Raw genomic sequence first — 11567 nt, forward strand, 5'->3', positions numbered from 1 at the left:
CATTTCTCTCTCTGTGTGTATCCCCAGGTGCTAGAATGGTGCCTAGTATGTAGCAGGTGCTAAATAAATATTGAGGAATAAATGAATAAATATTTACTGCAGAATGTAGTGAAAATGTTACCAATCCCCCATTAGAATGTAACCTCCTTGAGATCAGGAACCGTTTTTGCCTGCTTCATGTCCCTAGATATCAACAGAATGCCTGACATATAGGAAACACTTAATACTTGTTAATTGACGCAGAAAATCACAAAAAAATCTAAGTCTGATGTGGCCCTGAATGGAGGATAGAATAAAAATTAGTATAACATTATGGTAGTGGTCATCTTAGAGGCTTTACAATTGTTACTCACTTCAATCCGACTCAGTGAGCATTCATTATGGAAGATAAGAAGCACAGCAACAGTGTTGGTAACTCTATTTACAGAGAATTTGGAGACTGTAGGCAGCTATAGAGAGCCAAGCTTTACAATGTTCATGTGACTATAAGAGTGAATATAGAAAAACGTAGCCTTCCTTGTCTACCTCACTCCCTTCTTGTCTCATACCAAACCCTTGATTCCTGATCTGCACATCTTGTCTTCCCCTAGAAGCCCCAGCTTTGACTGTGCTTCTGTGGATCTTCTTTAGACGCTATGGCTCTTCAGCTGTCTGATGAGTAAAGCGGGCTAATGATTTTGATGTTTGCTTTAGACATCACTGCCACCAGGGCCCTTTCAGAAACTTCCAAATTCTGTATCTCCGGCCATCAAGTTCTATTTGCTTGTGAACACCGTGGTGCTCCATTGTGGGATCCCAACCCTCACATATAGGCATACTGCATATAATAGCTACTTCTGGAAACTACACTGCTGAAGTCAACAGGACCGATACAACTTTTGGTTCTCTCTCTATAACCTTACTTGCCTCTCCCAATCTTGCAAAGAAAGCAGTAATTCTCAGAAAAGTTGAAAGAATTTCTCCGTATTCCAGATTGCTGCCAGATCCCAATATTACTTTTGCTACCTCTTTCCAAGTGTTACCAAAAGTATAGAGAAATAGAATAGTTAATCTCCAGGAGGCCACAACCCCCACATAGGAACAGAAAGGCATCTAGTGATATTGGAAGTGAGTTAGGAAAAAGCTTCCCCCTGATAAAAGCCATCTTATTTTAGGACATTGGCTACCTGCTGACACCTTGAAATTCAGGGTGGCTTCAAGAAACTGATTACCCTGAGAGTCTAAAACAGGGGTAGGAAGCCTGTGGCCTCAAGACCACATGTGGCCCTCTAGGTCCTCAAGTGCAGCCCTTGGACTGAATCTGAACTTCACAGAACAAATCCCCTTAATAAAAGGATTTGTTCTGTAAAACTTGGCCACACCCAAGAAAAGTTCAGTTTTCAGGCTGGAGCTCATCCCAGGGTTCGAGGGGGAGCACTGAGCCCTACCCATTAGATTTAAACAGCTCTAAGGAACTTACAGACACTCAAAGTCAGAAATGGCAGTGAGTTTTTGGAATTGGTTGGCTCTCTAAACTGGGAGATAGTTTGGAAATTGAAGGCTTCCTGGTGGTAGTTGAGAACTTCTTGGACCTATTTAAGATTATGATGATAATAATAAATTATAATAAGAGCAATGATAACTCACATTTATACAATACTTTACATACATTATCTCACTTGATCCATATGACAAAGTTATGAAGTGTCATTATTTTCTCCATTTAGCCAGTGAGGAAACTGAGGCTAAGAGAAATTCAATGGCTCGCTTAGGGTCAAACAATAAAAGTCTAAGTTAGAATTTGAACCTAAGTCCAACTCCTGATCCATTATGACACATTTATTTTCGATCTCTTCCTATCTAGAGATTCTTTCCCTGCTGCCTACAAACATGCCCACATCATCATGATCATTAAAAAGTTCTCACTTGATTGACCCATCACTACTGGTTCTCATTCTGTATCTCACCTCCCCTCACGTCCAAACTCCTGGAGAGAGCTGTCCATAGTCAAGGTTTCTATATTCTGTTCTCTCATTCTCTTCTAAACCCTCTGCAGTCTACATTCTGACCTCATCTTTCAACTAAAACTGCCATCACTGAAGTTACCAGTGACCTTTTAATTGCCAGATCTAATGTTCTTTTTGTCAGTCCTCATCCCTCTTCAACTTTCTGCAGTATTTGACAGAATTGATCTTCTTTCCTTCTGGGTCTCCTCCCCTACCTAGGTTTTGGTGACGCTGCTCTCTTCTGGTTCTTCCATCTATCCAATTGCTCCTTCTTGGTCTCCTTTGCTAGTTTTTCATCCACGTCATGGCCACTAACTGAAGATGTCCCAGGGGTGTACCTGAGCCAGCTCTAACTGGATTGTTTAATTTTTAGTACAAGCATTTACACCTCAGAAATCGGTAAATTCAGAAATTGGCAAGCTATATATTAAGGCTTGATTTATTGTTTTGTTGATTGTCTAGACTAAAGAAAGTATCAATGCAGATTAAAGTTAAAATTTTTTTAACCGGTTGTTAGACATTTACTAACAGATCCCCTGGATGTGCTCCAAGTTTCAGCCTGAGGCGCCCACTTCTTTTTGCTCCATATTATGTCACTTGGTAATCTAATCTTCCAAGGGTTCATTTGTCATCTCTATTCAGATGACTCCCAGGTCTATATATCCAGCACCATTCTCTCTTCTGAGCTATAGTCACCCATTACAAACTGCCTCTTGAATACCTCAACCTCCTATCAACAGGCATCTCAACACGTCCAAAACAGAAATCATGATGCTTCTCCTGCAAAGTTTTCCGTCTTCTCTATTACTGCCAACAGCACCGATATCCTTCCAGTCACACAGGCTCACAACCAATCCTTTATTCTTCACTTTAACTCACTCCATCTATTCAATCCAATGCCAAATCTTGCAGTTTCTATCTTTATAACATATTTCATACCTATATGACCCCTTCTACCTACTCACACAGCCACACCCCTAGTTCAGGTCCTGATCATAGCTTGCCTAGATAATAGAATATTCTTCTTCTAACTCATCTTCCTTCTTCAAGTCTCTCCCAGCTCCAATCCAACCTCCACTCATCTGCTAAGATGATTCTTCTAAAGTGTAGGCTTGACCATGTGACTGCCCTGCTCATAGATCTCTAGTGGCTCCCTAGTACATCTAGGAGCAAATACAGACTCCTTTTTAGGGAATTTAAAGCCCTTTACAACCTGGTCCCTTCCTACCTTTCCAATTTTCTTAAATTTTACTTTCCTCCATAAACTCTATAATACATCCACACTAGCCAACTTGTATTTCCTCTAATATGAAAATCCACCTCCCGTCTCTATAACTGCACGTGTGTGCAATGTTGGCTCCTTACCTGTTCATCTTAGTTTCCTGGCTTCCTTCAAGACTCAGCTTAAATTCTGCCTTCTAGAGGAGGCCTTTCCCAGTTCCCCAAGCTGAAATTACTTCTCTTTCTCTCCCCCCTCCCTACTTCCCTCATATATATCTATTATGTACCTAGTTATCTAGGATACATCTGTCTTGCTTATTAGAATGTGAGCTCCTTGAGGGCAGGGACTGTTTTGCCATTTTGTTTTCATCTCCAACACTTAATGCAGTACTTGGCACATAGTAAGTACTTAAAAAGGTGAGGGGGGCTTGTTGACTGACTGACTGACTGACTGACTCTCTTCAGATGATGTCAGCAGCCTAAGGCGTTTGACATTTGGTCCAAAGGATTCCAGAATGTCTCTGCATGATGTGTTCTTGGAAAGAATAAATTCACTGACATAAAAGGTAAGCTAGGTAGTGTAATGGATAGAGGACCAGGCTGGAAGTCAGGAAGACTCATCTTCCTGAGTTCAAATCCAGCCTCAGATACTTTCTAGGTGTGTGATCCTGGGCAAGTCGCTTAATCTTATTTGCCTCAGTTCCTCATCTGTAAAATGGCAAAGCATTCTAGTATCTTTGCCAAGAAAACCCCAGCCATGACTTAAAAATGACTGAATAACGATAACAAAAATGCAAGAAGAGCAAAAAATGGATGCTTCCTAGTTTGGGTTCCCTGGGTAAACAATGAGTTATTTTTGACTTTGTTTCCAACTACATGTAAAAACAATTTTTAACATTCATTTTTTTTAAAGTTTTGAGCTCCAAAATCTTTCCCACTTTCCCTTCCCCTTCCTTGAAAAGGCAAGCAATTTGACATAGATTATACATATACAATCATGCAAAATATATTTCTATATTAACCATGTTATGAAAGAACATATAGACAAAAAAACCCAAAGAAAAATGAAGTTTAAAAAAGTATGCTTCAATCTATATTCAGATTCCATCAGTTCTTTCTCTGGAGGTGGGTAGCATTTTTCATCATAAGTCCTGCAGAATTGTCTTGGATCATTATATTGCTGAAAATAGCTAAGTCTTTCACAGTTGATCACTGTATATTGCTGTTACTGTGCACAATATTCTCCTGGTTCTGCTCACTTCACTTTGCATCAGTTCATATGTCTTTCCAGGCTTTTCTGAAACCATCCTACTTGTCATTTCTTACAGTATAATAATATTCCATCACAATCATATGCCACAACTTGGTCAGCCATTCCCTAATTGATGAGTATTCCCTCAATTTCCAATTCTTTAAGTCATAGGTTATAGGCAAGGGTCACAATAAGTAAAGCGCTAACCTTTGCTCTCCCCTTGAGCAGACCACTCTTACAATTTGTCCAAAATGAGGCTGTTGCTTTCCACCCTTTTTTCCTAGCCCAATTGCTCCATGGTTTCAATGATTCTTTTTCAAGTTGGCAGCTTTGCTAAAATGCCTTTCTACCTTCTCTCCTCTGGGAACAAAGGTTTCTCGAGCCTCATCTTTCCTTACAGGTAACTCATTCACAAGTAAAACACCAAGAGTAAAGAATTCTCTAGTTCTAGGTGATAGAACTCACTCTATAGTCATATGCAGGTTCATATAGTGCTTTAAAATTAAATGTACAATTGTCACAGCAATTACCTGTTACATGATGGTATAAGGATTATTACTTCTATTTTACAGATAAGAAAACAGAGGCTTGGAGATAACAAGTGGCTGACCCATCAAACACAGCGAACTTTTCCACTAAGGCTTTCTGACTTGTCACAAGCTGTCAGTACTTCCTTCGCAACTACCTTAAACTCCTGCACTATGCATCTGTCACAAGTCCTTGAAACCTAGTTCTCATTCATTATTCTTGGGCTGATCTAAACCATATATAACATAGCACATGATTTAGGTTGGGGGTGACTTTGTTCTCTTTTCAGAATATGACAAAAAGGCTTCTGCTATCCTCAATTCAATTAGTAAAATGCTACGGCTATCTATAAATGAGAAAATATGTATAGCCCACCTCAGAAATGCTTTATTTTGAATTTTTTTTTATATTTAGAACCCCTGAGAGGGAAGTTAGAGACTCATAAGTCTTTTGACAATGCAAACTAGGGAATCTAACCTAGTTCTCCAAATTGACTAAGGAAGCCATCTTGTTGTTCTTTGATGTTTCACTTCTAACTAAAGGTCCACATCATGCTGGGTAGTTTTCTAGTCTATCTGCTTTCCTGGCCACTGAAGAGAATTTATAAGTCACCTAATCCAACGCCCTCATTTCACAGAGAGGGAAACTGAGGCCCTGAAAGATGAAATGATGTTTCCTAACCAATCTGAATGACTCTGCAGAAAGAGGTCCTGATGTTTCTACTTTGCATCATCATTTTTAAAAGGTCAATTTAAAATAAATAGCATAAAACGTCATCCCAGCCTCTCAGGGACTGAGAGTTCAGAGAGGTCATGTTAGAGGCACACAGGGAGCAGCTGATTTTTTCTGTCACTCTTCCTAAGTCTCCAGATAAAAGAAAAACTGAAACATATCTGTCACTAAAGCAACTATCTTGTGCCAAGCACTTAACAAATATTATCTCAACTGACCCTCACAACAACCCTGGAAGATAGGTGCTATTATTCTCCCCATTTCAAAGTTGAGGAAACTGAGGCAAACAGAGGTTAAGTAACTTGTCCAAGGTCACACACAAGTGTCTGAGGCTGGATTTGAACTCAGGTCTTCTTGACTCCAGACCCAGGACTGTATCCACTGAGCTACCAGCTGCCCTCTGGTAGCTGTCCCACTGAATTCACTGCAAGCAGGAGTTTCATAAAGCATTATAAAGTAAAAAACGCTAGATCTAGAAAGAGGGGATCTAGGTTCAAATTCCAACCCTGCTACTGTTCCCACTCCTCACCTTGGAAAATTTACTTATTCTCTGTCTACCACAGTTTCCTCGGCTCTACGTAAAATGAGTTGTAGGGGTCATACTAGATGACTTTTAGGCCCCTTCCAGATTTAAACCTATGATCCCACGATCCACAGCAGGTGTGTTCTACTTAACATTCTAAATGGATGTGGCAAAAACTGAGGAGTCAAGGGTGTTATCTATTTTAGAAATTTTGTTCAGCCTATACATGTCATAGAGAAGTGGTCTCTCTGGAGTCTGATTGCACTCCCAATCACTCTTCACCTGGGTTCTCATCTTCATTTTTAGTCGCTGTATCTTGAGTTCTACCTGGTAGCTTATGCCTAGGTTCTACCTCATGTGTTTCAGAAAGGATTGATTTTTACTATATCTTTGCAGACAAGCTGGAGAAATAGTAGATGTTAGAATTGGTAGGTGGATTCCTCTCTGGGACCCAGGAGTGTTGATTAATAAATCAATGTCAACCTGGAAAGTGGAGTCCATTAGAGTGCAACAGAGCTCCGTCCCCAAAGAATCATAGGAAGGGACCTTATGGGCCATCTAAGTTCAAATCCCTCATTTTACAAATGACAAAACTGAGGATCAGAGAGATTAAATGACTTGCCAGTGGGACACACAGTAAATATCAGATGCAAAATTTGAAACTAGGCCTTCCTGACTCCAGGGCCAATACGCCTTCTATTATGGCACATTGCTTTGTTCCTTTCCTGATTATTCCCTACAAATAACTTTTAGGAAGGCATAAGTGGCAAGCTTTATCAATTCATAGATGACACAAAGCTGAAGAGGGTAAACTAATCCAGAGAATACAGAAACTGCACCCAAAACATTTTGTTAAATCTGGCAAGATGAAATGTAATGGGGATAAATGCAAAATCTTGCACTCAAGTTTATAAGATGGGGAAGGTTAGCCTGTAGATGACATTTCAAAAATGGGGTCTTTAGTAACTTCAAGTTTTGAGCTAACAGAAGGATGTCACTGTCAAAAAAAATTGCAACTTTTATGCTGCTACTGTAAGCATTGTGTCCACATCGGAGTTTATGGTCCATCTTTGCTGTTCAGATAATGTTTAGAATGTTCAGTTTTAGGCACTGGACTTTAGGAAGGATATTGATGATTTGGAACATAGTCAGAGGAGGGTAGCCAGGACAGTCACAGGATCAAAAACTTAGTCCTAAGAGTTGAAGAAATTGGAAATGAATATTTTGCTGAATAGCTTTATGAAAAGATAATATGATAACTCTTCATATATTTGCAGGGCTGTCATATGAAAGAGGTTTTAGAGTCACTTTTTATGTTGCAGAAGGCAGAATTAGATGAATGGATTAAAGCTATGGGAGTAGGAGGGTAGATTTTAGTTCAAAATGTCCCAGGGCATCTGGTTCTTGTTGGTTCTCCCTGGCTTGATCTAAACCCTAGATGGGGGTGGGGGAGGGGCTCAACCTACTTACATGGACTTCATCACCTGTTCTCTTTTGGTAGCCTATAAGGTGTTCACATGTTTTCACAATTCCCATTGAGTCCTGTCCCTCTCCCCCCTTCCTCATCAATCTTCTGATCCCCAGCAGCTCTCTCCACCACATAACCAGGGTTCCGGTCCTCATACTGCACGTCTCAGCTCTAACACTATGCAGGGCCAGTGTTAATGAAGCAGTTCTGTAGTATGCAGGATTTCTGACTAAGCAAACCTCAGAATACACCTTGCAACCAAGAGAACCAAAAATATGCCAAGTCTTACAAAGTTCTAAAAAGGAATAAAGGGGAAGAGAACGGAGACTCAGTGCTTGACTCAGTCAGTAAGGTCTTGTTGTACCAGAAGCGAGCGAGACACACCACAGAGTATAAGTTTTAAGTGGAGAATTTATTAGCCGGCGGCCATCGGGGTACGGCACCACAAATCAATGGCAAATGTGTTGGGGTGATGGCTTGGTTTATATAGGATATGGGGGTACAGAGTAGGGGGGAAGAGGAACCAAGGTCCTGGCTGATCAAAAGATTCAGTCAGGTTATCTTACTAGTGGGATAATCTCATTTACATTCCTTGGTGGAGTCACAGAGTCCCAGGGATATCTCCCAGGAAGGGTCTGTCAAGTTATCTCTCAGTTGGGATGGTCCTATCTATTGACATTCCAGGAAGGAGCCAAGGAGTCTCAGGGATATCTGCTAGACAGGATCTGCCAGGTGGGATGGTCCTATCTATTGACATTCCAGGAAGGAGTCACCGGATCCTAGGGGGCTCGTCAGTAGCTAGGGGTTACTCAGGGGTTCCTAATTTTCCTTGTATTACAGTCTGAGTTCAAATTTTGCATCAGACTTTTACTCTGGGCGAGTCATTTAACCTCTCTCAGTCTCATCATCTGTAAAAAGGAGGTAAAATAATACTAATCTCACAGGGTTGTTGTGAGGATCAAATGACATATTTAAAGCCCTTTATAAACAAAGTCTGACAAATGTAAATTACCATCATCATCATCATCATCAATGAATCACAGATTAAAAGCTAGAAGAGAATTTATAGGTCATCTAATCCAACCCACTCATTTCACAGAGAGGGAAATCGAGGCCCTGAAAGATGAAATGATGTTTCCTAACCAATCTGGATGACTCTACAGAAAGAAGTCCTGATGTTTCTACTTTGCATCATCATTTTTAAAAGGTCAATTTAAAATAAAGTAATAGCATAAACTGTCATCCCAGCCTCTCAGGGACTGAGAGTTCAGAGAGGTCATGTTAGAGGCATACAGGGAGCAGTTGACTTTTTCTGTCACTCTTCCTAAGTCTCCAGATAAAAGAAGAACTGAAAAGTATCTGTCACTAAAGCAGGCAAGCTTTTTCTGAGAGCTAGACAAAGCAAAGCAAACTGATCAGGAACCCAGAATCGTGCCTTCAAGAAAGACATTTCACCAGTTTAAGTCACCAATCTACTTTCCCCTAAACAAAAAAGCTGAAATGATTTTGCAGAGCTGTTTATGAAATGAAAATCCCATACCAAAAAAAAAACACAACAGAAATAAACTATGAATACTAGGTAGAATCCTGGATTTCTGGTTAGGAAGAATTCAGCTCCAAATCTGTCTTACACACTTATTTTAAAGCTGTGTGACACTGAGCAAGTTACTGAACGTTTTGTTTTGTTTCCTCAGTTGTAAAATGAGGGGGAGGGGGTCAGACTTAATGTTCTCTAAGGTCCCATCTTACGGTAATTTTGGAGGACAAGTAAGGAATACTGGTGAGATAACAAAAATCTGTAAAAGAATTGCCAGTTTTACATTCGAATGGCCACATGAATCCAAAGGGGATCTTCAAGCATATTATAGTGCTTTGAGATACAAGGAATAAGTATACAGAGAAACAAGGAAAGATTCGCATAATTTCACGCAGAGTAAAGTAGCTGGGGCAAGAAAACAACAAACACAATAACTACAACACTATAAATGGAAAGAACCATGACAAAAACCATTCAAAGTTAATGTGCTAAAATTACAAAGAAAAACAATGGCTTCAAAGAAGAAATATGAGAAGACACCTGCAACCCACTCCTTTGTGGAGATGGGAGACATACAGTTTGGGAGCACTGCTCATATTTTGAGATTTTTTTCAGTGTAGTAACCAGTTTTGCTGATTTTTTCTCTTTTATTTTTTTCTCTAAATATATTATTTTTCATATGAGATGGCTCTCCAGGTAGGGGAAGAAAGGAAATACTGAGATAAATTTTGATGATATAAAAATATCAATAAAAATCTATTTATAACAACATGTCTCCTTCAATTTTACAATTAAAAAGACCATATCTGCCTGTAGGACTAAACAAATATGCATGAACTTCAAGCTGAGTTCACTAGAATTTCTTCCAAGAAAAACTCAAATTTTTGTGGAATTCCATTTAGTTTCTGGCCAGAAGGGTCATTTCCATTGCAGTTATAATGGAAAATCAGTGAAATCACTAAGCCAGTAGATTTGCCACAGAAAGTTCCAGTACATACAGACAGAAAACGAATCACATGATTTGAATTAAAAATCTCAGAAATGATTCTACCGTTAGGGACCTTTTTGTACAGAGAGAAAATAATGCTCTCATGAGACAGCATTTTGAAGTTGTAAAACAATGAAAATTGATAGTAAACTGGAGGGAAAAGTCTAACACTATCTCATAGTTGTAGATTTTCCTTCCACTCCCACAGGCATAGACACATTACATAAACTGGAACCAAAAGAATACAACATGGGCTTTGCCAATAGTCTTGCCTGCATATCTGTGAGCAGCAGAAGGCGATTCCTCAAATATTTAAGATTGATAGATTGATGAATAACATAAAAGTAAAACCCAAGTAAGATATTTAAGTGGCAACATACCTTATAGAATTACAATTCCACTCCATTTCACAATGATATGTGGGAAAGTAAGTAAAGAGACACCACTTGGCTTATGCTGCTTGACGTAGTTTAGAAATCCCTTTTTGACTGAGAAAAATAATACTTACATATTTTTCAAGCATAAAATCTAGCTTTAGAACAAATTGTTTCTGTTGGACTCTTTGGGTATCCTTCCTTTTCTGAATGACTTGCTGATATTAAATAAAAATTAAACATCATGAATGAATAATAAAACATTTATTAAGCTCTTTTTACGTGCCAGACACTGTATTAAGGACTAAGAAATACAAATACAATAAAGAAAGATAACAACTGGACTATTATGTAAATAAGTTCAATGTGAAGGTATATGTAGAAACTACATTGGATTACATGCCGTCTTGGGTGGGGAGGGAGGAGGAGAGGGAAGGAGAGAAAACTCGGAACCCCAAAACTTATGGAAATGAATGTTGTAAACTAAAAATAAAAAATAAGTTTATAAAAAAAAAGAAAGACAGTCCCTTTCCTCGAGAAGTTTACATTCTAATGAGGGAAGAGAACACATAAAGGGGAGCTATACAGTGGGATGTGGGGGGCAGGACATATTTGTGGCATGGTTTGGAAATGACTGGGAAGTGACATAGTTCCAGGTGAGATAAGTCAAGTTCACCTAACAGACCCCTGATTGTTTCCATGGACAGAGTCCAATGTTCTAGTAGAAGGGTGATAGTGATTGAAGTGTAACCAGCATGATTTGAAGTTTTTATCACAAACAGTTAATCATGATAATGCTGTTAAATAATGGTTCAATCCATGTGAAAGCTTTTCCAAATCATTTAAAAAAAGGAATAGGGAATTAAAATAATTTTGAGATTTCATCTCTCACCTCTCAAAGAGGCAAATAAGATCAAAGACAGAAATGGTCAGTGTTGGAGGGGTTGTGGGAAGCCAGT

Source organism: Trichosurus vulpecula, chromosome 2, assembly GCF_011100635.1.
Source record: "Trichosurus vulpecula isolate mTriVul1 chromosome 2, mTriVul1.pri, whole genome shotgun sequence".
NCBI lineage: Eukaryota > Metazoa > Chordata > Mammalia > Diprotodontia > Phalangeridae > Trichosurus > Trichosurus vulpecula.